At 35.2% G+C, this 27,221-nt stretch overlaps 1 protein-coding gene and 1 long non-coding RNA gene across 2 annotated transcripts in view; both read left to right on the top strand.

Moving 5' to 3' along the window:
- Window positions 1-27,221, top strand: part of LOC111502661 (Zn finger homeodomain 1) — a 961,246-nt gene that overhangs the window by 301,501 nt on the left and 632,524 nt on the right. The window lies entirely within an intron of this gene.
- LOC141479999 (uncharacterized) lies at window positions 4,690-5,026 on the top strand. Its single transcript, XR_012464107.1, has 2 exons — window positions 4,690-4,855; window positions 4,949-5,026. It is a non-coding gene; the product is annotated as an uncharacterized lncRNA (long non-coding RNA).

The raw sequence follows: 27,221 nt of genomic DNA, 5'->3' as shown, positions 1-27,221 counted from the left end.
AACGTCATTGGTACATACTTTTTAGTTATCTTTGTTGAAGAAGTGAATAATATTTGTTTTCAGAACTCGTTATATTATCTGACTGTGACACATATAATTCTAAACAGCTTTTACCAAGATATGATTTTCTTCCAGAAGATGATTTGAATATGTTGAATTTGTTTTCTTATTTACATAGCTCGTATTATGTTCCTGGATTCGATTCCTAAATGTTGCTAAATGTTTGTATTGGCATAGATATATGGATGACGTTTTGGTATGTTTTACAGGTACTAACTGAGAGGCAATTAAATACTTTTCATTGGGATAATAACAAAATTCATGAAAACATTAAATTAACTATTGAAATAGAAGCAGACGAGTATCAATTTCTTGGACTCAACAATCAACACAAAGTAGCAGCTTATAATAGCATGATTCACAGATTAGTCAATGTTCCTCTTTCAATAGATAATTTCAATAAAGAACTCGATATCATCAAGCAAACTGCGGTTAACAATTGGTTTTAAGCCGAATTAATAAACAAAATAATTGTCAAGAAAGTCTACGCAAAAGCGATTCGAGACGTTTTTCCTATTGATGAGGTAGATAATCAAAATTATAGAGCTTTAACTTATTTTGGACAACCAACGGAAAAAGTGTCTTCATTTCTGAGGAAACGAGAATGCATATAGAACAAGTAATACGTTGGGAAAGTTCGAGAAATCAGGAGTATATAAATCAAAGTGTGGAACGTGCCCTAAGGTATATATTGGTCAAACTGGCAGAACATTTAGGAACCGAATCCAGAAACATCATACGAGCAATGTAAATAAGAAAACAAATTCAACATATTCAAATCATCTTCTAGAAGAAAATCACATCTTCAACGAAGAGTTTGAAATTTTGCACATAGAAAATAAAAGTTTGAAACTGAATCATTTGGAAGCAATGGAAATTGATAAACTTGGAAATTCAAATTTTCTAATGAATTACCAACTAAATTAGAATAGATCACCATTATTAAACTTGTTTTCTTAAAAACTTAGAAAGAATTATTATTAACGTAGATGTGAGGTAATATGCTTCAGGTGATCATAATTGAAGAGGTACCTTAGGTAGAGGTATACGTAATTTTTTGTAGGTAGTATCAATTATGGTTATCGGTAGTATATAAAAATTAACGTAAGAACAACTTGAAGTATTCAAATCTCTTGACAAAGGTACTGTGCTAGCGAAACATGTAATATATTTTTCAAATAAAGTTTGTGGAGATCAAATCGTGAGCTGTAGTTTAAAAAAAATTGCTGTCATGAAAAATGATGAAAATATTTGGGAAAGAACTACCTCTTTTGTGGATTGAAAGATAACAGACACTCACAATCTATACTTAATTCAAGGTAATATCGATAAAATTCTAAAAATGATTTTTCTGGAAGATAGTCAGTAACTAATGATTCTCCATTCAATAGGGTCATTAAATGCTTGCAAAAATATACAGTCGATCATCTGTTGGATTAGATTCCATTGTGGAATTGGCCGCGGTGGTAGTGCGCCCGACTCACGATCGGAAGGCCGTGGGTTCGATTCCCGCCTCGAGCAGATATTTTTCTCGAGAGAATTTATCTGGTTGAAGCTGGAATGATTCTGCAACCGTGTTAAGAATCACACGTTAAAAGGTAAGACCTCGCACAAGTTTCTCTACTTCTGAGAGTTGTTCGTATGGGGGTGGCAGTTGATTAACGGAAAAACAGATTTTAAACAGATTTTAAACAGATCTACTTTTGAAATGTTTCACGCCAGATTCTCGAATTTTTAGTTGTTCTAATCTTCAGTTCAATGAAATTAAATGTTCGAGATTTGTTTAAAATCGATCGATTCAGTTGGAATTTTGTTTAATTTTCTCTGGTATCAGCCTCAAACAAAGTATATTACCACTATTACAATTGGTAGCCCTAGAAAAATTAGTCCTTGCATACAATTACATTGAAATCAGATCAATAGGTAGGCATAGATAGAATTAGCAGATGTTTCTACTTCCAATACTAACTAGAGAGGTTGTTGATTCAACAAAAACATTTCATGTGAGAATGTATGAGAAAATTTGCAAGATTGATATTCTTGATAATTTTTATAGTTTGGAATTGAAATTGAATGAATGAATAAACCATTATCACTATCAAATATTCCCTGTCCTGTCAGTTTTCAAATCACAACTATTATTGAAAAAAAGTCACATCAAAAATCTTACTGTATTTAATAGATTAACGCATTGAAGGAGCCCTTATTATTCTATAGAAATCAATCTATGACAGTTTATGACAATCAGTTAGACAAGTTTTTGTCTAACTGATAATCAATTCTTTCCAACATCCAGCAACATCCAGGAACGCTATTATGCCATTCATGAATAGAATAAGGACACGCCGACGATAAAATGTCAGTGCGTGTCATAAATCGATCGTAACGTGAGTAAAAAGGTCAGTGAAATCATTACAATTTGACTCGACGTCCCTGAACGGTTCGGATTTCAATGAATAAGTCAACAGCCGGCATAGTGGGAATAGAAACCGGGGTGGAAATGCTTTTCTCAGTGGAAGGAAATAAGGTATATCGATATTATTTGTGTATGAAGCATTTTATTCTTATGGATTTTTTGTCATGGAAAAAAAATAACCATTGTGATTTGGTATTTATTACCCGCCAGAATAGTAAGAATGTTATTATAGGAATGAGTGTTTTTGATGATAAATTGATATAATTCCTCCACCTTCAACATTTTCAAGTGCTTTTTTATTCGGTTCAATATTTCGTTATATCCAAATTAACTTCTTTTATACCAAATACTCCATCTATGAAAAAGAAAATCACCAACAACATTGCTTGTTTTCTAAAAAGGACACACTTGCACGTGGTTTACCGGACAAATAATGATTTAACCAATTTATTTAAAACTATAAGGATAAATCTTCAATGTCGAATAGAACAGGAATATTTGAGTTGACTCGTGGTTCTTGCCCAAAACTTCAAATTGGCGAAACAGGGAAAACATATCCCAAGGTATTAAAGAACACAAGAACACAAGTTTTTTGAATGTGAAGACTAATTTCACTTTTGCAAACCATTTTTCGACAGAGGGTCACAAATTCAACCATTACTATGAATACTACATTTGGAAGATAACGGTTTAAAACTCAATCTTTCGGAGTGTTTGGAAGTTTATAGCTTTAAAAATTGTGATAATCTACTGGATGACCAATAGTACTGAATTCTTCTCATTTCCTGAATCTTTTTTCTAATATAGAATTTGGTAGGTGGTTTATTACATGTTCATCTAATGAGTTGATAAAATTTTCTTTCCAATCATATTCAACCTAAACTCGGAAAAATAAAATTATTAGCCAGTAAGTCACCAAGAACTTGGAAAAAATTTTCAGTGAGCTAGATATGAAGGTGGTTTTTAAAACAAGTCATATACTAGGGAGCATTCAAGGAAATCCAAAGGACAAAGTCGAGAATTCGGAAAAGTCTGGAATTTACGAAATTAGATATAAGGAACACTAAGTACACCTAAAATATGGTAGACCAGAAAAATCAGCAGTCGTTCATCATATTTTGCAACGAAACCATTCAATAAACTTTAATTCATTAATATTAGGCATCGTGATGCATACGAGAGTGTAGAGGTAAATAAACATAATAATATTATAAATAACAATGGTGAACCTCTTACGCCGACTGAGATGGAAAATCAAATTATTGGGGCGTAATAGAAATAACTCAAAAACAAAACTCTAAAATCAAAATTAGTCAGCCGGTAGAGGGTTGGTGGGTAAAATAAATTATCTGACACTAAAGATAACAAAAAAAAACAATATTTATTAATTTCCCTCTTTGGGTAAATACCCTTTTCCCGTAACAATGTAACCCTGTATAGAATTTCCGAAAGTTAGGGCCGTCGGTATATCGGAACGTATTCTTCTACTCTATAAATCCATGGTCGATCAGCTGATCGATTTGTATATGCTCAAATTGAAACTGTCAAATGTCCGAATAATTGCAATATGGTGCATGTACAATTGCAATTATAAATGCAATATATATATATATATATATATATATATATATATATATATATATATATATATATCAATAAATAGATGTTTCAAATAATACAAGAATGATATTATTTACGAATGTTTTCCCCGTTAGTATATATATACTATTGGTTCACAGACGTCTTGGTAAGTAGCTAGTTTTGATTTAAAATCATAAAGATGTCAGTTTAATGCATAAGATTAATTGATAACTAATATTTACTATGTTCTAGGTGCTAACTACAAAATACCACTACTTGCTCTTACGAGTTCACGGAGTATTCTTGGTGATATGAAATGTTCCTTATATGTTAAAAAGAACCAAAAGTTGTACAAGGCAAAATTAATAAATGAAGTAGATCCTACTTGTATATTCCTTTGGATGTTGTCCTTTCTTTTACAATCCCCAACAATGGCTTTCTATACAAGGTCCGTCCAGTTTATCAGGATTGGGGAAAGTCTGTACTTTAACTAGCAGAGGAAATCAAGCAAGCTCTATCTACTAAGCAGGGATGAAGCTGTCTCCAAGCGGTTAGGTGTAAAGCAAAGTTCTAAACATGCATGCTAGCTAAATTGGTGTATATAGCTATAGGACATAATGATGTGGGAGAAAACGTAAAACTAGGTACTAAACAAAAAGAGACCTGAAAAGACAGAAAAGTTACTAACCTGTGGATTCATCAATACATATGAAATGCACTTATTAGAGGATAATCCCCAGAATACCTACCTTCGATGGAGGGTGGTCTCGGAGAGAGTTTCGTCAGGAAACGTTTAAGGTTAGTTGAAAACCAAAATCCACATTGGATGGTTGAAATATCAATCCTATGACAATTTTCTTGATGGTTTTACAACTACTTTTTATTTTTCAGACTCAGAAAATCCTCTATAACTTGAGAAAATCAGAACCACATGTTCCACTTTGATAAGCCCACAATAAAAAAAGGAAAAAGGAAACAGATAGATTCTGGAGGTCAAACTAGGAATATTAGTAACATTTCATCAAAGTTGAGAATACTGAAGATGAATGACATCCTTTCTGTCAAATTTGGAATATTTAGCAGGGTTGGATCTTTTAGATAACCTCTATCCTAACAATAACAAACTAACCTATATGAAAACGGAAAGTTAAGGAATGGTAATAAAACAGATAATGTTCTTATCCTTTTCGGAAATTCACAATGAACTAAACTGGTATCTTGAATGAGAAAGCATTCAAAGTAGGTAAAGTACTTCTTGTGCTGATTGAACATTTTTAAAAATATGACTTCATTTCAGATATTTTTCTGCTGTGCAAGATCACCGAGTGACTTCAAGTTATTCATCCTGGATGATTTAATACATTTTATAATGTTTTGGCTTACGAGAGCGCTATTAAAGTTATGAGTCAACTAGGAGGTATCAGTATAATTGAACCCGTTACAGACCAATAGCTAATAGTAGACTATAACTATAGCTTGTTGAAATAATATTTTAATTATCATATTTACCTGACTATTACATAAGGACATATTACAAAAAGTTTAATCAGTTATCAGTAATCAGTTTAATTTTCTTCTTGAAGATGACCACTTGGTGATCGAAACGCGTGTCGATGTGTTAAAAATAACGGCTTGGTGTTGGGATAAAACTCCGGTAATATTCATTGCTATACCAAAGGCTCCAAACAGTGCATCACAAGTACAATATTTATTATTTCTGAAATGGAACCAACTTTTAAGGTTGTAACATAGGATTCCCCATAGAAGTAATGTTTTTGGCTTCAAGACCAATTTCACTTTTGCAAACCATTTTTCGACAGAGGGTCACAAATTCAACCATTACTATGAATACTACATTTGGAAGATAACGGTTTAAAACTCAATCTTTCGGAGTGTTTGGAAGTTTATAGCTTTAAAAATTGTGATAATCTACTGGATGACTAATAGTACTGAATTCTTCTCATTTCCTGAATTTTTTTCTAACATAGGATTTGGTAGGTGGTTTATTACATGTTCATCTAATGAGTTGATGAAATTTTCTTTCCAATCAGATTCAACCTAAACTCGGAAAAATAAAATTATTAGCCAGTAAGTCACCAAGAACTTGGAAAAAAATTTCAGTGAGCTAGATATGAAGGTGGTTTTTAAAACAAGTCATATACTAGGGAGCATTCAAGGAAATCCAAAGGACAAAGTCGAGAATTCGGAAAAGTCTGGAATTTACGAAATTAGATATAAGGAACACTAAGTACACCTAAAATATGGTAGACCAGAAAAATCAGCAGTCGTTCATCATATTTTGCAACGAAACCATTCAATAAACTTTAATTCATTAATATTAGGCATCGTGATGCATACGAGAGTGTAGAGGTAAATAAACATAATAATATTATAAATAACGATGGTGGACTAATAGCTAATAGTATACTATAACTATAGCTTGTTGAAATAATATTTTAATTATCATATTTACCTGATTATTACATAAGGACATATTACAAAAAGTTTAATCAGTTATCAGTAATCAGTTTAATCTTCTTCTTGAAGATGACCACTTGGTGATCGAAACGCGTGTCGAGGTGTTAAAAATAACGGTTTGGTGTTGGGATAAAACTCCGGTAATATTCATTGCTATACCAAAGGCTCCAAACAGTGCATCACAAGTACAATATTTATTATTTCTGAAATGGAACCAACTTTTAAGGTTGAAACATAGGATTCCCCTTAGAAGTAATGTTTTTGACTCCAAATACCACTACATCTAGTTCAAAAGGGCGGAGTATTGCCATAGTATTTTCACTAAAAAATCACCAATGTTTTTAAGAGGTCTCCTGAAGATCTGTTTTCTGAAAATATATTTTTGTTAAGAATTTCTGTTAATAAGAACTCTTGATCAGTATTTGTTTAGTATTGGCATTTCAAAGAATGTTCATACAATGTTGTTTTTGTTCATATTCTCATTAATTCATTAGTTAAGTTTATCCAAGTTGAATTTCGCACATTATTGGAACCAAGCACATGCTCGTCCAAGAAATCACGAGTACGAAAGTAGCAAGCTGTCGCTATAGACGCAGTTTTGAAATATACGATTTTCAAGTTTGCCTGTTCATGAGCTTTTCTTAAGTTTTCGCTATCGCTAACCGCTAGTGCTTGCCGCATACGTCATTGAGTCCACAAGCGCTCAACGCTTTTGATTTGTCAGTTGGAATTGCAGCAGGGATTCCATTACTTAGTTTATTGCATTGTCAACTTGAATTCGCTATTTACTCTCATAGAAACTGCTACTACAGTATCCTCTGGTAAACATTTCAATAGTCCTTTCACTCATTGGTTAATACCATTGATTGCTTCTTTGATCCGTTAAATAACAATTAACTTCTCACAGACCCAGTTCCTCTAAAATTCTGATAATTGAGTATGAATCACCGCAGCAAACGCCTTTGCAAGGTCAAAAACTTATTTACCAACGTCCAACCCAACACGATCACCAAAGAAATGTTTTCAGTAAGTAATCATATTTCATAATGATTTGTTGAAATATTCGACCGTAAAGTAGATATAATTTCTGTTATTCGAAACTGATTGTGTGATCTCATTCGATTTGCTGGCATTGTAATCGTCATGAGTAATGACCAAATTCTGTTTTGTACCTACCCCGTCGTGTTTTCGCCTCACGTACGCTTCAATTGTTCCCCATCGTTTCAGGTTACAAAGTCAACGGAGCACGAACAAAGGGCAAATTGCATTTTTTACGTACGTCAAGATACGTGAAATGTTGTGATTGATGATACCTCTTGAGGAGATCCTTTGTCGCCGAAACCAGGAAATACAATTAGGTAGATAAATGTAAAAAACTAGAATAATTAAAGGGGTACAAAGCTCAAAATTTATCATATTAAAAATAAGCGTTAAAACTGTGACGGAAACGAAAGAAAAACAAAAGGGGTGCTGGTGTGAACGGGTTGTCAGTCGCGCTTCTGAATCAGGACAAAAACAATGAAAGAGTTTTCTATTGTTTCGGCGGGGCGCTTACTGCCTGAATCCTGCTTCTTCGTTCGACGATCGTTCATTCTGACGTCAACTTTGATGGCTGAATTTCACAATGTATCCTCGTGCTCACTTTCTCATTTGCCACTTTAAGACACTGTTGATTTCAATTTCGAAGAAAAGCTTGTCTTGCCTTCCACCTCAATTTTATTTTCTTTCTGAAATGTTCACGACGAAAATTGTTTGTTGACGGTTCTCTTCAATCTAGTTTTACGATGTAAACAGATGTTCTTATCTGTTAGAGCGTCATCCACCCTTTGAGAGAGCTAATTGAGAGTTGTTTGTTTCTTTCTATAATATACAGGATTTTACAGTGACCACTACAGTTATCATTACAATTTGGAAATTCGTTGTGAATAAAAACAATGTAAACAACATAAATTGACATAAAAATACAATGTGGGATCAAATCGAACTTCCATCAGGAGTTTGAACCAAAGTTGTGTTTTTTTTGAAGAAATAACATATATTGCTTTCCATATTCGGCAAAAGAATTGCAGAAAAATCTAAGATTGCATGGGTAAACAAATACCGCTTCTTACGCATTTATTGCAGGTGGGGTAAATATTATATAATTCGTAAATATTTACATTTTGTTGTTTGATATTTTTTTGAACTAAACACACCAAAACGTTCTCTTATTTATACACACAGTTATCGATCCGATAACTGTGTTAAATCAATTTTCCGGATTTGTGAGTTATGAAGCCTGATGTTTCTTCTAGATTCGCGGTAGATATCAATAAAGATGAAGGAAGAAGTTTAATCTTCCTATTGGAGATGATCACTGGGTGCTCGAAATACGTGTCGAGGTGTTAAAATAACGGTTTGTTGTTGGGATAAAACTCCGTAATATTCATGCCATAGAGAACGACCATAGAATAAGTGAGAAATGTTTAAAATTGTTGAGACTGGTACATGACAAAAGGCGTTTGAAAGCTTGTAAATCGAAAAGTGTGAAAAGAGTTCTATGAATTGCGACAAAGGTCCTATTTTGAACAGCCCTTTGTTTGATCTTATAGTAATAATTCTATATGAGGAACAGATAAATATTAGAGGAAAAATGTAGAGGATAGTCACTAACATAGAGGAAATACATAACCATTGAATGTACTGAAAAACAGATAGTTGAGCATAGCAACATTAACAGGTAGTAGTTAGGTGATCATAACAGGTAGCAGTTAGGCCACTAGCATATAAAAACACTTCAAAAGAAACAATGATAGAATCCAAACAGAAAGCGTGAAAAACAGTGATAGAAGTACATGCGGAAATCTTGGCAAAGGGCTACCAAATAATAACAAACAGGTAACAGTCAAACAGCCGATTGGACTAACCGAAGAATAAATAATGGAATTTGCTAATACGTTGTTTCCATCTAGACAGATTAAAAAATGGGACAGACTACCAACGGCACCAGTACAGATACCACCGTTCACAATGGATGGACTCAGGGAAGCCAACAGAAGACTAAAGGAGGAAAAAGCCTTCAGTCCGAATGAACTTCCAGCGGAAGTCATCAAAGTTGTTGTTGAGGCACACCTGGAATGGTTAATGAACCTCTTGATAACAACAGGGCATTTCCCCAAAGAATGGAAGACAGCCAGACTTGTTATATTGAAAAAGGCAAAAATGAATAGTGCAGGCCCATATGCATCCTGAACATCATGGGAAAACTCTCGAGCATCTGATCAAGGCAAGTCTCTTAAGAGAAATAGAAAGAAAAGGCGACCTAAATGAAAATCATTTCGGTTTCCGAAAAGGTAGGTCAACAACAGTTGCACTGGCAAAGGTACAAAACATCGCAGACGAAGCAAACGAAAGGATTGGCAGGGAAATATGCGCCACGATAATGTTGGATGTACAAAACATTTTCAACTCCTCATCATGAGAAGGAATCCTGAGGGAAATAAAAAGAAGAGATGTATCTGCATACCTGTACAATATGATTGCCAGCCACCTGGAAGAGAGTGTGCTAATAGTAGGACACGAGGGAAAAATGAACATCACCTGTGGTGTTCCACAAGGCTCCGTAATTGGTCACACATTGGGGAATATATAATATGATGGGGTACTAAATCTGACGGTCCCTGGGAAACTTAGCCTGTCAGGCTACGCAGATGACCTAGCCTTAGTGGTGGTGGGAAGAAATTGAAAAAGTCTGGTGAGAACTTCCAATAGAAATGTGAAGGATATAGCAGAGTGGACGACAGCGATGCAACTCAAGCTTGCCCATCAGAAGTACTACTGCTGGCAGCAGGCAGAAAACTGAAAACTATCACTAACATCTGCAGCCAACAATCCATTAAATACCTGGGTATCCACATGGACCTAAACATGAAAATTGGAGCTGATGTTAGAAAAATAGCAGAAAAAGCGAGAAAAGCCATAAGCAACATAAGCAGGATAATGCCTAACGTTGGGAACCAGCAGAAGAATCATCTACTCAGTCGCTCAATCTGAAAAGAGCCATGGAGAAAAAAGACAAAAATATATTACAAAGTGTTCAAAGAAAAGCAGCCATAAAAATAGTTGTGCATATAGAACAGCATCAACCAAAGCTCTGACGATGATTGCAAGAACACCCCCCTAATAGATCTGATGGTAGAAGAGAGAACAATGGTACCACCAAAAGGGTTAGCAAGGTCACAAATAAAGAAAAGTGGGTAGCTGTTAGTAAACTATCCAAGACCATCCTGACAAAGAAAAAAAAGGGCAAAATGAATAATAATGAAGTACTGAAGAAAAAGGAAGAGCCCTGAACCATCACTATAGCCTGCTATTCCGAAGTAATGCCAGAGGGCGTTTCTAGAGTAGCCTGCTTGACTCATGAGAGATTCTTTAGTCGATAAGAATACCACATCACCTAGTTACAGAGCGTCCACTCGCCAAAAAAAGGAATATTCGCTTCGAGAGATCGTAATTTGGTTCTGGTGTTGGGAAAGTGTTTTCGATAGAGAATAATGTTTAGTTGCTTTTCATCGTACTACCATCAACGTAACGCAGCCACCAATATTTCAACGGTCGCTCCCTCCAACTGAAATCAATGTTTAGGTGACTGAAATCATAAAAAATCTAAGGTCAGCTAAGAATTCGAAAGGTCCTTTAGCAATATCGGGGGTTTACCGGACATTGGAATCACGAAGAGAAATTATAGCCTGACGCATACCGACAAATCAGCAGTAGCGAAATATGGTCTCGTTTGAAGGGACCCAACTGTTCGATAGAGGGGGTTGATATAAATAGAGTTGAGCTACCTGCACTAAACTGCACACGTAATGGCATAAAACCGGAGACCCAAATCAGTACTGTAGGATATGTGGTTAGGGTAAACAAAGAACTTTGTCGATTGCCTCATCGCCTTTGGTAACGTCTACCGTAGTTGTAGATAAACGTCAGCAACAAAACACGCAAAAAATTGTCAACCAACACATAAATTTAGCATGCATTTTCATTAAATATCGACCAATTCCAGTACGTGGGTTTTTTCATTTCGCTTCGCAGTTATAACCTGATACCTCGAAATAACGAGAAACCACAGAGCGATCAGAACTCATCACCGGTGTCGGTAAAGCAAAGTCTGCGTATGCACACGGCAGTGAAGTTCGTCGCCAGCTGACAGGCAGGCTTCATTCATCATACGGCCCACAGGCCACCGTCTGTTCATCGCTCACGTTCGACAAACTTTTGATAACGGTTGAAGTATTATAACTCGAATGTCGATTTCACCTAGATGCCCTAATAGTTTGTTGGTCGACATCGTCTGCGACGAGGACGACCTGTCCACATAACTTTTCCTCTCGGCCGGATTTGACCTTTATGAAATTTTATTGATGTAGAAAATCAACAATTGTCATCAGTTCGTCATGAGTCTCCATAGTATTCAAAAGCAAACGACATGGCTACTGCTTCAAATAACCTGATCTTTTAATGACAACAGTTTTTTATTTATGAAGTTCAGTGGAATGTAACCACTTATTAGGATTCTGAGATAATTTTATACGTTTGTCAATACTTTAATGATTATTTTGTAAATGTGTTATGTTTTATATTTGAAATTCTCACTCTGATATCTGGAAATGAAATATTTCGATATACGAAATCTCACATTAACAGTTTTCTTTCAATTTCAAAATATGTTTTCATTATTAAAATGTATTATCGTGTAACTTGATAAGTGTAAAACATTTAAGGAGGTGATTCCTCATCGAAAAAAGATAGGATCTTTCATATAAAAAAAATCATTGGAGCATCCCTTGTTAAGATATAACTCCTTGAAGGGGATACATAAAATTTGTATATCAATTTTTTTCACAAGCACTAAAAAAGTTACAATATTGAAATTAACCTGACGTTTTGTACTACTAAAAAGACACTCAGCCAGAAACTTATTTGGTTTACCTCATTGTTGTAAGGGGTGGAAAACGCAACCCCTAAGATTTATTTCCCATGTAACTTTTTGTCTTATCATTTGTTTACCATTTAAAAATTAATTTCCGATAGCTTGTTTCATTATAAACAAAAAATGTCTCTTGGATTTTTCGTCCAAAATAAACCAGTCGCAGCAAAAAATTATTTTAGGAACAACTATAGAGATGCATCGTCATAAATGCGAAAACACGAAACTAATCTATCTATTTTTGGGAAAGAAAGTTTTTGGCTTTCTACTACTCCATCTTGATACAAAATGGAGTAGTAGAAAGCCAAAAACTTTCTTTCCCAAAAATTAATCACTCCTAAAAATATAACCCCTTCAATTTAATCTATCTAGTAGGTCGCTATGACAATTAAATTGGTATGACGCTGTCAGTTTGTGAATTTTCGAAATTGAATTAATACTAATTGTGAGTTGTTGTTCTGTACTTTAATAATTCACTTGTTATTAAAATGGCATACACAAATGAGGAAATGGCTGATATGTATTTCGTTTACGGTCTGTCGCAGGGGAATGGGTTAGAAGCTTCTAGAAGATATTCTGAAATGTATCCTCAACGGCAGCATTCTTCACATGTAATATTTGCTCGACTTCATCAACGATTACGAGAATATTCATTCGACAAAAGATAATATGGTTCATTAGACAAAAAAACGCAGGATTGTGGTCGCCATCGAGAAGTACGAACACCACAGCTTGAGGAAGCTGTATTTAATTTGATTGTAGAACAACCTACAACCAGTACTAGAAAGATTGCTTTCCAGCTAAATGTTGGATCATATGACGGTATTTCGATTTTTAAGGAACAACTCTTATACCCTTACCATCTGCAACGAGTACAGGCACTGTTACCGCGAGACTTTCCGAACCGTCTTGAATTTTGCAATTGAATGCTGGAAATGATTAGAAGAAATTGTGACTTTCTGAAGACGATATAATTCACAGACGAATGTAGTTTTTCTCGGGACAAGATTATTGATTTTCATAATTACCATATATGGGCTGATGAAAACCCTCGCGCTATTGTCAAAACTAACCATCAAGAACAGTTATCTCTTAACGTGTGGCTCGGAGTTATTGGGGATGATTTAATTGGGCCTCATTTTCTACCTCCTCGATTAAATGGTGGGGCATACGTTCAATTTTTGAAAGAAGTGCATCCAGTACTGCTGGAGGAAGTTTCCTTGGGCGTCAGAAGTGATATGTTTTTTATGCATGATGGGGCTCCCGCCCATTTTAGTCAAGTAGCACGTCATCATTTAACTGAAACATATGCAATTCAGTGGATAGGTCGAGGAGGACCACAGAACTGGCCCGCTCGATCCCCGGATCTCAATCCTCTCGATTCCTCTATTTGGAGCCATTTACAGCATTTGGTTTATCGTACTCCTGTTCGCGATGTAGAGAACTTGAGGAACCGCATCATCGATGCGTGCAGGGTAATCAGAGAGACTCCAGGAATATTTGAGCGAATACGTGGCTCAATGCGACGACGTCTAGACGCATGCGTAATGTCTGAAGGTAGACATATTGAACATTTACTATGATTTCTACATGTTGTGTGTTTTGTTATTAATAAATTAGTTTTGTGTATTACCCTTTAATCGTTTAATGCAGGTACTAACTACAAAATAACAATAAATCCAGTTCGCATTTATGACAATGTATCTCTGTAGTTGTTCGTAAAATAATTTTTTGCTGCGAACTGGTTTATTTTGGGTAAAAAACCCGAGAGACATTTTTTGTTTAGAATGAAACAGGCTATCGGAAATACATTTTTAAATGGTAAACAAATGATAAGACAAAAAAAGTTACATTGGAAATAAATTTTAGGGGTTGCGTTTTCCACCTTATACAACCATGGGGTAAACCAAATAAATTACTGGCTAAGTGTCTTTTTGGTAGTACAAAACGTCAGGTTAATTTAAATATTGTAACTTTTTCAGTGCTTGTGAAAAAAGTTGTTATACAAATTTTATGTACCCCCTTTAAGGGGCTGTATCTTAACAAGAGATGCTCCAATGAACTTTCTTTATATGAAAGAGATCCTATCTCTTTTTCGATGAGGAATCACCTCCTTAAATGTTTTACACTTATTCAGTTACACCTTGTATATGTAAGTATGTGTACCGAAATACGTGGCCTAACATAAAATATTCTGGAAGAGTATCTATCACGTAGGACACAAAAGATCAAAGTTGATAATATCCTGAGTGAAGCAACGAAAGTTAAAACAGGAATACCACAGGGAACAGTTTTAGGTCCCATACTATTTCTTGTTCACATCAATAGTACCAGTCTTTAGCAGAATCTGTAACAAGATATTGTATTGCTGCCTGGGGTAGTACTTTTAACAATTCTCTCAATATCCTTCAAATATATCAAAATACAATCTTGTAAATATAATTCAAAAAAGCTAAACTGTACTCAACCGAATGTCTGTATAAGGAAACGCAGTTACTGAAAACGAGAGAACTTTATATCCACCATTGGTTAACTTGGGTGTACACAAACAAATTTACACTGCAATCAAGAAACAGAAAAACAAACAAGATTCGTTACTAGTTCATCCATAAACATACCAACATTTAACAAAAGTTACACACAGAGATGTATTTTCTATCATGGTCCAAAATTATTCAATTTTCTGCCAGTTAGCATAAGAAAGAATTCCAATCTCAATACATTCAAAAAATCAATCGAAACATTCATTATGTCCAATATCGAACTTCTCGAATCATTCGGCTAAACATAAACGATGCTCAGTAAGCTCTTCATCATTCCCAATGTTCATGAATTTTGCAAATTATTTTATTGAAATGTATGTATATAGATATAGATAAGATAGTTAATGGCATACACTGAGTGGTAGATGGAAAGCGCAACATAGGTACTTTAGTTACTTAGGTGCATCCATCTTCACACTAAACCCGGGGCTGCACTGCAGGATGCTAGATGGTCGCTTGTAGTGTGGATGATGAAGGTGGATGGTGGAGGGGCAGCATCCTGTGTTACGTTTCAATTTAGCACTTCAATTTAGCATCAAACTGCTCTTATGTGACCTTTCAAAACACTACGTTACCTTTTAAGATCTTTATTCAAAGGATATTAACAATGTAATTAAGTTACAAGTAGATTTTATTCATTTAACATCATAGTAATGGGAATCTGCCGTTCCATAGAAAACTATACCTGAAATGTACAAGAATATATGTATGCTCCCTGACTAACTGCTTTGACCAGTACTTACACATTCTCCTATTGCCAATCGACGTTGGAGATCCGAAAATTCCTCGCTAGGTTGAAATAGTTGTTATTGTTTGTTTCTCAGTTTACTTCGCCTATCATTTTTCAGCCGTTGTCCGTTGTCTATACCTTCCCAAGAATATTTCTTGCAGAGATTGTTATTCATCACTTCCAGAAGGTTTACTGACATATTAGAGCCATATCGCCTGAAAAACAATATTAGTTAGCTCTGGTTTCTGAATACTGTTTGATATTTTCGGTAAATATTCTGCATAATATGAATGTTCAAATATTTGTACTGAATGGGTAAGATGTGGCGACTTACCTTATATGTTTCTACTCCATCGCATGAATAAGGATTGGTAATTAGTTGAAAATAGGTTGGGACCATATTTCTGTAAACATTCTAATACAAGGTTAAGAGACAGCTGTTGGTTGACATCCGCCGAACTTTCGTAGTGTCGTTCCGACGAACTACACCGAACTAGTTCTACAGTTGTTCACGGGTGGAGGATTGATCGGTTACTCAAATTGTCAAGGGTTGTTTAGGGTTGCATTGCTTTGAGAAGGAGTTTTGATGGGTCATGGACTTGTTGATGATGTCTCAAGTGGCTGTGGAGGAATTGATAGATTTATGATGTTGTGCACAGCGCCCCCTTGGTGCTTGTAGGGTAGGTTGGACGCACTGTGGCAACAACTGGTTAGCTGTCAGATGTGGCAGTCTCTTAGTATTCGGAAGTTGGCCTTCGATGAGCTTGGTTCGGAGTTCCAACGTACCATCAGACTGATTGTAGGATATATATGGTTGTTTTTGTGCCATCCTTCACGGGGATTATTTCTACAAGTCAGGATTGTATAGTGGAAGACTGATTGGTCATTTTGGTGTGGATATTTGCAGTCTGAAACTTAAGCTCTTTTGAGGATTTGTGGTGGTTACCGAACTCGTGCCAGGTGGAAGGATTTCCGAAATTAGGTATGTCTGAATCACTGTCGCATCTCTCATGTGGTCTTAGCTATGATATCACCTCTTCAATTCTACAACCTCCGTTTCTCGTCCCTAGATTCATAAGAAACAGAAGGCCCTTAGTCACTCATCAAGTCCCAGTAGGACTTCCGTGCAGAGCACCGCACACGAAGAAACGTATAGAAAACCCCTTGGCCAGGGTAAGAATTTTACCATTAAATGTGTTTTTGATGATTTTAGTAATTTCTGATTCCATCGTTATATCTCAACTGAATATTAGTATTGAAGAGAGGTTTCAACACTCATTCAATTTTCTTGATTTTTTTTACGGGTTATATGGTTATACAGGGCACCCAATATACCAGGGGTATTGATTAGTCAAATAGTCCCTATTGAATGGGGGTTGAATCTCACCTTATTTTTATCTGATTCTGATTTAGAATTTTCTTCCGTAGGGTTTTCCTGTTTTCCTGTTTTCCTTTTTTTTCTTCTTTAAGGGTTTTCTTCCTATTTTCTTCTTGGGTCTTATTTGGTGATCCATTACTGGTCCAGCTTGTCGTGCCCTACAGGGTGATCTATCTTGGTGGTGCTACAGGGTGATCCTTCTCCGCCGTACTACAGGGTGATCCACCGATGCTACAGGGTGATCCATCTCCGCCGTACTACAGGGTGATCCACCTCCGTCGAACTACGGGGTAGCCTAACACCATATACCGGGTGGCCCAAAAGGAGCACGCAAGTTATAATTGATTTATTTGAATATTTGTGCTATACTGAGTTATTTAAATGATTGTTTGCCCTTCTGTTTATTGATACCTGTTTGTTTATTTATACCCGATTGATATAGTGATGCATTTGTGAAACGGAAATTGAGGTATTTTCTTCCTTTCACGATTGCTAGTTGACACTGATGCGCCTACGCCTGAGCTCACGCAACGCAAACGAATTTGTCTTAACCTTCCAATACTAGTATTTACGATTTCACCTACTCAATTTTCGTGGTTGTTTTACTCGACGTATTGTAGTTTTCTTTTGAGCGTCGTTACTACCGTAATTTATGGCTGACTGAATTCGTGGTTAGATACACCGCGCTCTTGTATTGACTTTGAACATCGCGTAGTAGTGTGAATATCGCATTGTTGTCTTAGAAGCGTTGTTGGTTAATCCATGTAAGTTAGGATTACTGAATAAATCATATTGGGGATCTTTATCTTTTATTTCCAATATTAATTGGTAAGTTATTGATATTGTGAGTTACTTAGGGTATCTGGAGGATTAAATTTACCTGGCGCCCATTAAGATCCATTTGAAATTTGCGAAGTTGTTTAACCCACTCCCGTCTCCACTGTTTAGCTTAGCCGCGGATACCCATCTGTCTTATTTGTTACCGACAGACGATTTAGTCTCCTCTTGTGGTTTGTGAGGTGACACCTGGACGCAGTGAAATGAAGCCAGTATCCAACTGACAGTGGAAAAGTAACAATCATGCCTCTCTCTCTAAAGTTGCTTTCTCTAAAATTTTACTAAGTTCATATTCGACAATTATAGCGGAAAATAGTGTTATAAAAAACCGTGGGTGCATACTTGCAATTTGAGGCGGCAACAGGACGGAGAATTCGTGAGAGTCTACAAAAAATTGCGACAACACCCTGACAAATTTTATCTGTATTTAAGGACGTCAGTTGAGGCATTCGATCTACTTTTGAAGTTGAATGAATGCAAATTGCAAAGAACTTCAACAAACTTCAGAGAAGCTATATCAGCAGTGTCGTCAAAATTTTTGAATTTTTCTTTAATGGGTCTGCTGGGTCCAAATTGCCCTTCTTTTGTACTCAGAAGTTATTACGCTTTCCTTCATAGCTAGGCTACACGGCTGGAATATCAAACACGACTGATTAGGTTGGATAGACGCCTGGCGTACCTTCGGATGGTTTCTGGAGGTTAGATGGTAGTGGGGGGTCACTGCGGCTACCGTCGTTCTGTTACTTACATTTATAAATAGCAGGATGTTCGCCAGGCAGTTATCTACCATCCACCATCCTACCAACCTTCCTGCAGTGCGGCCCTAGCCTAAGGGTAATAAAACTGTACATATAAACTGTAAAAATGATGATCTATAAATAAATCTTGAATCTTGATTTTGAAATTTCGGCGTGTGAACGACTAACGTTTGTCTGCCACACCATCATCCAAATAAAAGCTCTCCCTCTCTCTCTTCCTCTGATTAAATGTAAACATTAACCTTCTTTGTCTTCGTTTTTCACTTGTGAAAAAAGAGTGTAACATGATAGTATATGTCGCATTTGTTGATGACGCGTTTTATTTTCCCAACTGTATCGACGGATACATAATCTTGTAAAAAACTTCACCGAACATTTTGATCATGAATAGTTTTTCGATATCAGAGGAGCATTTCACAGTGTACTACCAAAATCAATTACATCAGCTGCGACTAAATGATGCAGAGGCAATTCTCATCGACTGAACTGAACAACTACTAAGATGAGGCCATCAGGTTCAGATTCACTAAGAACTATACTCTGTGTGAGACACTATACTCCCTTAAGTGGTTACTACCGACGAACAGTTTGCTTGATATCTTCGATAAAATAGGTATATGAAACGATGCACAGATGGCCTTGTCATCCTAACAAGGACCACATTTTTCTAAGATCTTTGGAGGATGTTCATATTTGGTTCCAAAGGATAGTGATGTCTGTAAACTACAATGGTCCCCTTCCTCATTCATTTAATGGTGAGAGTATTCCATTTGCGGTGAAATATCTACGTATCATCCTTGATAAAATCTCACCGGGGATACTCACTTGAAAAAGGTTATACACTATTCCCAAGGAAATGTAGGATCTGTGTAAAATTTTCGGATTTGTGGCCGGAACAAATCCACTGATTATATGTGATGATTTCCAGATCAACGATCGTGGAAAAACTGCCTGGTGACCGAAAGTTTCGCAGCAAACGACTCCAGGGATGAAGATAGGCTTGATTAGTTATTTCTGTCTCCGATGCCACCTGCAACTCACCGTCATCGACCACGTTCTCTTCACACATTTCTTCTTATTATTACGACCTGCCTTATACATTCCAAATTTCAAAAAGAGAAGACTGGTTCCTCCGGGATCAGATAGATGTTGGTCCACAGCTGGATGGAGAATACCTTCAGATTCTGGTGCAGAGGAAACACTCGCTGACTCAGGTCAATGATATCAACCTGCCTAGTGGTGAAATATTTCAGACAGAACTAATTAACTTACAACCAGACTGCCAATGAAATTTAAATAATTAGGGGTCAATTTTCAACAACCAACAAAAAAAGACGCTCTACTTCATAGAATGTGTAGATTCTTTCAGTCGGCAACATTTTGGATGTTATATGGGGTAAAACGTATCAAAGTAATAATTATGATTCAATTCGAAACAAACTAAATGATATCTCTTACCTAATATATTGATAAATGACTTCTGATCTTCGCTGTTTTTTCATGCATAGGTAACATCCGTATACACAGTAGGATGATTAACACATAAAACGATAGATATTAATAAAATCAATGGAAAGTGATTCCCAGTAAAATCAGTGAGATATTTCGTTGCACAAAGTAATTAAGAGAAATATCTCGAGTTGCATCTGTGTCTAAATAAAGCATCGTCCAGAGTCAAATGAAAAAACTGGCCTTTTTTGCCGGTAGCATATGTGATGCCTGAAGGTTATTTAGGTTATATTCTCATCTCACTACTCACGGTGTCTGTTTGTTGGTGTTTTATTTTGTTTGGGTTTTTATTGCATTTGTGTAACAGTAGGTGGTTTGTTCCACTCCGGACGTACACATATACACGTTAACGATTCGAATACGTCATGTTCTTTCTACGAATGCACAAGTGTTCGTTACAGAGTGGATCTGTTCAACATAAGAGAATGCCTAGGTGGTGAGAGTTGGAAGAATTTCACTTCTGAAAGGTAGAAATTAAATTAAGGAAATGAGTGAATTTGTCAGAAAGTAGAAGATATGATTCAAGAAACACTTTGTGAAATTTTCACTTGACAGTTTTACGAAAACGCAAATTTTGTTTTGCTATACAATAGCTTCTTCAGGCGTGTTTTCACTGACTAAAATGTACATATTCATTGCTTCATATATTTTATCACAATTCGATGTATCTACATTTCAAGTACCTGAGTTTTACCTACCCAATGTATGTTAAATGTGTAACTGCGTTAATGAATAAATATCAATTAGAAATTACCCGAATTCACAAATCTATTAATTTTTGAACATTCTAAAAGATCGAATTTCAAACTTATCTCTTCTGAATGTTACACGTCATAATCATGATGGAACTAATGTACTTCTACTAACAGATGATTTGCAAATGTGGAGTTGGTCTTTCTATTGTAAACTAATTTTTTTAAATTATTTTTCTATGTGTATATGTATATATATATATATATATATATATATATATATATATTATATATATATATATATATATATATATATATATATATATATATATATATATATATATATATAAATATGTTTTTATATTCATATAGATATGTTATTTTGTTTATTTGTTTATATTGCATTTATATTGTATATAATCGATGTTTTTTAGAAAATGCGACTTTCAAAATTTTTATTTTTATATTTATGGTAGGACTCTAGATATTTTTATCAATCTACTAGCTTATATTCTGATTTTATGCACTTGACTATGTTTTTTCTTTCTCAAAATGTTCACCAAAGCTTTGTCAATAAGAGCTTTTCTTTGGACAATAAAGCATCTTTATTAATATTATTATGATTATAATCATGTGCTCACTTCTTTGGGAAAAAGTTCTTTCCGTCTCGCCAATATAAAGTTTTGGGCAAGAGCCACAAGTCACTTATTATCGTTTCTTGAATTTATGTAGATCTGGTCCATGGCTTGGTCTTTAGAAAGAATTGAGTCGATAATATCTACCTTGTATCCAATGTTGACAGCGACTTATTTGATGAAACTCAGCTCTCTCTGAAAATCACTTTCCGACAGTGGAATATTCAATAGTCTCTGAAGCAGCTACTTTATATTGGTAGGGGTGTGTGAAGGAATTATATATGACAATGTTTGTATAAGATGGTTTGTGGAAACCATGTGTATGGATAAAGCTTTCAGATAGATTTTCTTATTTTCAAATCATACGTTGTTAAGAAAAGAGGTCAGTCATGTGAGACAAAAGTGGCGTTTTACTTCATACTACAAATAATGAATAACTTTTTTTGAAAAAGTAGTTTCAAGTATAATTTCAATCACACCAACCATATTTCTCTGGCAAAATCGTCATCAATCTGAAAACTGACAGTTTCAATCTTAAAAGCAGGTAAGCTGGAGAAACAGGTTTTTTGAATCAATGACAAACCGTAAAATTGAATCCAGTTGAATTCTCAACCAACAAACAATGTAAAAGTGAACAATTAATTACGTAACATACATACAATTCCTCTGAATCTGATGATACTAGCTTGGTTAAAAAAAAGTACAGCAAGAGTTCTGCTGTTTAGGTTTCCAGTATGTGCCCTATTGGTCTATCCTTTTTCTTATTCTTCTGGATTCTCGCTTCCCAAAATCTTCGAGTTAGTCTTGTCTTTTTCATTCGATACAAGTGTACCCACCAGTTGAGTTGTCTTTCTTCTACAACTTCTAGTATTGACTGTACTTCGTGTTCTTTTCTTATGTCTACATTTATTAATCTATCGATCTTCCTAATTCCTTTCACTCGTCTAAGGTATTTTACTTCACTTGCATTCTACTCTTTTGCTGTTCAGTGAGTATCCATTATTCACTGCTGTATGTTAACACTGGTCGGTATATGGATTTAAATACTTTCAGTTCAGTTTTGCCTATCTCTTTTATTTTAATAAATGTTTCATTTATGGCGTAATAAAGTTTCAATGTTTTCTCAATCCTGTTGTTGATATCTGCATCTTGGGTTCCCTTCTCATCTAATATAACTCCAAGATATTTGTACAATATTACTTGTTCTATTCTCGTTCCTTCTATTTCTATTCGCATCTCTCTTCTATTTTCGCCTTCATTGATAGTTGATAAAACCATTTTCAATGATGCATATCATTATCTGCTTATCGAAATCTGCGACATATTATATACTGCTTAATGAAAATTTTAACGTAATGCTGTTTGGACTGAAATGGCTACAAACTAGATCTGTTTCAAACACTTTTTTCTGATTGCCTTCATCATGACATACATCAGCGAAAGACGACTGGAAAGGAAAGCATTACCTTAATAGCAAAAAACGACTCTTCCAATTCCGTGATGCGAGGGAAACAAGATTCTTTCCTAAACATGGTAATAAATAAAGTTTTTAGTTTTCATAATACCCAGTTTCCAAACTTATCTCCGTGTCGTTTACTAATATTGGCTTTCCGATTTATGATCACTTTCCTACAGCTCAATCTATCTCCACCTTTTCGCCCGGAAAATGGGAAATGGCCGCGAATAGCGAGAACAGTGAATGTTTTCGAACCTCCGATATTCCTTTACATACCCACGATAAAGGTATATAAAAAACCTCAGATAAGAGAAACATAATACAAGGGAAATGCATACGTAATTTGATTTCCTTTTCAGATCTTTACGACAATAGCGACGTGTTAGCCTGAAAGGAAAACGGGTAGGTACGATCTCTGAAAAAAAACATGAAAATATCTGTAGTATATGAAACTTATAGAACATACAAAATAAAACTGAAAGTAAATTGTAAATCCAAACTTTAAATTGAAAAGCTTTTTGGCTTCCTATTTCTCACCATCATACAAAAAATTGAAATAAATAAATAACTTCAATATAAACTGTCAACAAAGATATGTACGCTGTCTGTTCAGAGAATATTTATTCACTCATCAATTTTTATTGTGTCCCTTTCAAAAAACTCTCCTCAGATATAATGCACTTGTACCAGCGTTTTTTCCAATCCTCGACCTTTTATCTTCTCAATCGTCACGAAATGTCGTCCTATGGGTCTCCTCAATCTTGGTAACAGGAAAAAGTCACAGAAGACCAAATCTGGTGAATACGGTGGCTGAAGCATGATTATGGTTTTTGGCAAAAAATTATGGACAAGCAATGAGCAGATGCATTAGCGTGATGCAAAAGCTATGAATTGTTTTTCCACAATACCGGACGATTTCTTCGTATTGCTTCTCACAAAAGGCGCATTACTTCAGGATACTACTCATTATTGATCGTACACGACCATGTGGCAAGAACTCCTGATGCACTACGTCACGGTGATCGAAGAAAGTAGTAAGCAAAACCTTGGCATTTAACGAACTTGGTGTGCTTTTTGGTCTTGGCTCTCCTAGGCTTTTCCATTGGGACGATTAGACTTTGATTTCGATGAGAAAACCTTATGATAACATGAGTTTGTAGTTGCTGTGATATCTTTTTTTCAAATCTGTAGTATTCCAAACCTTCAAAATAAACTAGTTTTATCTAAGGAGCAAATTATGTCGACGAAATCAATGAATATGTGTGATTGATGACTTTTTTATTTTATGGTAATTCATGATCAGTTTTATACTTGATAATGGGGTCAAACCCGAAACCGGTCGTTTAAATGTGGTGGTAATTGTGCAAAAGTGTTTTTATTTATTTTATTAAACTTTAGGAATATATTTTTCAACGAATAACGATACATTCAGTGATCCTTAATGGTCAATACTGAAAAGTTTTCGTAAAATTGATACAAGCTGACTCCTTTTTGAATGACACTTTCAAACTGAAACCACCCAAAGCACTACTGAATAAAATTCACGAAATTTCTTCTGAATAATGCCTGTACATCTAGTAGTATCAACAGCACTTAACATCAGTCAAGGTAGAATCCTGAAATCATCCTTACAAAATCCTCACAAAACTCCTCCAACCATCAACAAATATATATTATCGTAAAATTGAGCCCCATTTAATTTTTGAACAGATAGTGTATTCAATATATCTCATCACTTTTTATAGCGTACAACAGAACATTTGTTGGTTCACAGCTGCACAACGATCTTCTTTTAAATACAGTGACCCATTCTCACCAGAAAGGTAGCCAACTGCAACCTAACTTTTGTATTTGAGAGTTATACAAATTTCATCAAACAAGTATACTGTCGCGGCCCAAATAGCTGGCGATTTGGGGGTTAACTCAGATGGTAGGATTTATATAGAAATAATAATCATAGGTAGAAAATACTTGAATTTATTGAAATGAAGGTACATCATACCCCTCAACAATGTTATGCTTTTTCAAAAATATAATCTAACAAGACAACAATGCGAATCATAAGTTATACTTACCGAAGGTGCATTTTTAGGGGTGATGGATCTGTTCTCTTCAGAAGGTGCCAGTTGAATTTCCACATATTCTTGTTCCCGATTTTAGGTGAAAGTCTAATATTGTCAATCAGCATTATAGCATAGTTGCCAATTGCCGAACATCAAGTATATTTAAGTAAATGAACTTTTACTAGATCAATCATTACAGTGCGGTGCACCGAGGCTGTGAATTTGGAAAATACAATATTTTCAGGCATTAGTATTTTTGATGATTTGGCTTTTAACAATACCATTACAAAAAATTTGATTCTCAGCCGACTAAATGACAATTTCTAAGTTAAAATAGTAAAATATAAAAAAAAACTCTCCCAACAACTTGAAACCCCACTTCGTTCTAGGTACTCTAAAATTAGATAAATCTAATATCACTTGGATTTATAGATGCAACAAAGAATGAAGCGTGAATTAAATTGACAATAAACAGTGGTGGTAAAATTGTTTCACAAAAGTGAAACCTGCGTTGGATATGAATTCCTTCTTTTCGTTTGAAGGTGACTGGCAATGTTTCATGATGCCATGATCCATGATCTCATCAACATTTGATTTTTGTTCAATATTTGAGTGATTAGTCGTTAATAGTCTCCCCAATTCGATATTGCTTTCCTTCAGAGCTTGCATTTCGTTTCGGAAGCTTACGATCTCTTCGACGAGGGACTTGTTATGGTTTTCAATTGCTTTGTTCAAACTCTGTACTATGTCAGGTGATGAAGTACACTTACTTTGTCCACCACTCTCCATTACATGCCGATGGTCACCTGTTCCTCTGATATTTACCATATTGTCCAAGGTTATATGTGGGACATAACGAGTTGAATGAGGAAACGGTATTTTATCTATTTCAGATTTGAAAAATAACTAACTTTTCAAATTCTCCTGTATACCAGTGTCACTCAGAATATCTGCAAACCTGGTTAACTGCTAACATGCTTTGGATGAAGCCAAATGCATCAAGTGGCAAGAACATTTCATAAAAGCTATTGTCGGCAGTTAATTTTTCAAAAAGGCAAATTCTGAAACATATTCTCCTGCGGTCGGTAGCCGGGCGGTTCGTCGTGGGTGCTTTGTTCACTCAGTCAATCGGCCGATGTGTGAGCCAACGGTTCAAGCCGCAGGCAGAACGCTCAATTTTCACTCCCTATCGTTCAACCCGTGTTAGGAATCACACATTAAAAGATGAGACCTCGTTATTCCTTAACTTGCACAGGTTTCGACTTCTGAGGGTTGTCGTTCGTAGGGGTGCGATGGCTGGTTAACGGAAAAAACATATTTTTAACATATTTTTTAAACATCACACATAACTGTATTTTTTCTACACCCGTACTCTAACAATACACTTATATGACCATAATCCGTTTCATAATGATATCCTTTATGATACAGATTTTTCATAACGATACAGATTGGTTGATAATTATCAACCAATAGACACCCATAATTTTTCAATCAAGAATCCTGTTCCTTTGTTTGTCCTAGATTCTAACCTAAGTAACTAATTGCTTTATTTGTCAAAATCAGTTTTCATATTACCTACCTATATTATCAAAATGTCTAAAAACAGCGATATAGAAGGAATACCATCGACTCCAATATTTTTAAAAGATCAGATTAATTACAGTTGTTATATTCAATATAAATATAATAAGAATCTTTATAGTTTTCATATATCTATGATAATGCCATTAAGTTTGTGTTTTTTAAAAAAATATGAGTAAATGTGTTCAATACAAATATAATATTTATAGTTTTTCATTATTTATCGGGTTTAGAAAAAATAGCGTATGCAACTCTCATGTAATGGTTATTAATACACTCGCATATACCATATACCATACTCGCCTTCGGCTCGTTTCGTATTCCGGTTAATGCTTGTGTCTTAATAACCATCATTACATGATCGTTGCATAATATACTATTATTGTTAACACGAAATCAGAAAGTAATGTTCCACTAATCGAAGAAGTTATTCAATATTTTTCAATTCTGTTTACAGGAAACGCTTGTCTAAAGTTAACTCTAGGGCGCCAAGTGCTTATGTGCAAAATGATTTTTTTTAATATCTTACAGTG

This window comes from Leptinotarsa decemlineata, unplaced genomic scaffold (assembly GCF_025532065.1).
Source record: "Leptinotarsa decemlineata unplaced genomic scaffold, Ldec_3_MD MMD2_P_RNA_scaffold_5, whole genome shotgun sequence".
In the NCBI taxonomy this organism is placed as follows: Eukaryota; Metazoa; Arthropoda; class Insecta; order Coleoptera; family Chrysomelidae; genus Leptinotarsa; species Leptinotarsa decemlineata.
This window is presented reverse-complemented; position numbering and strand designations above follow the sequence as displayed.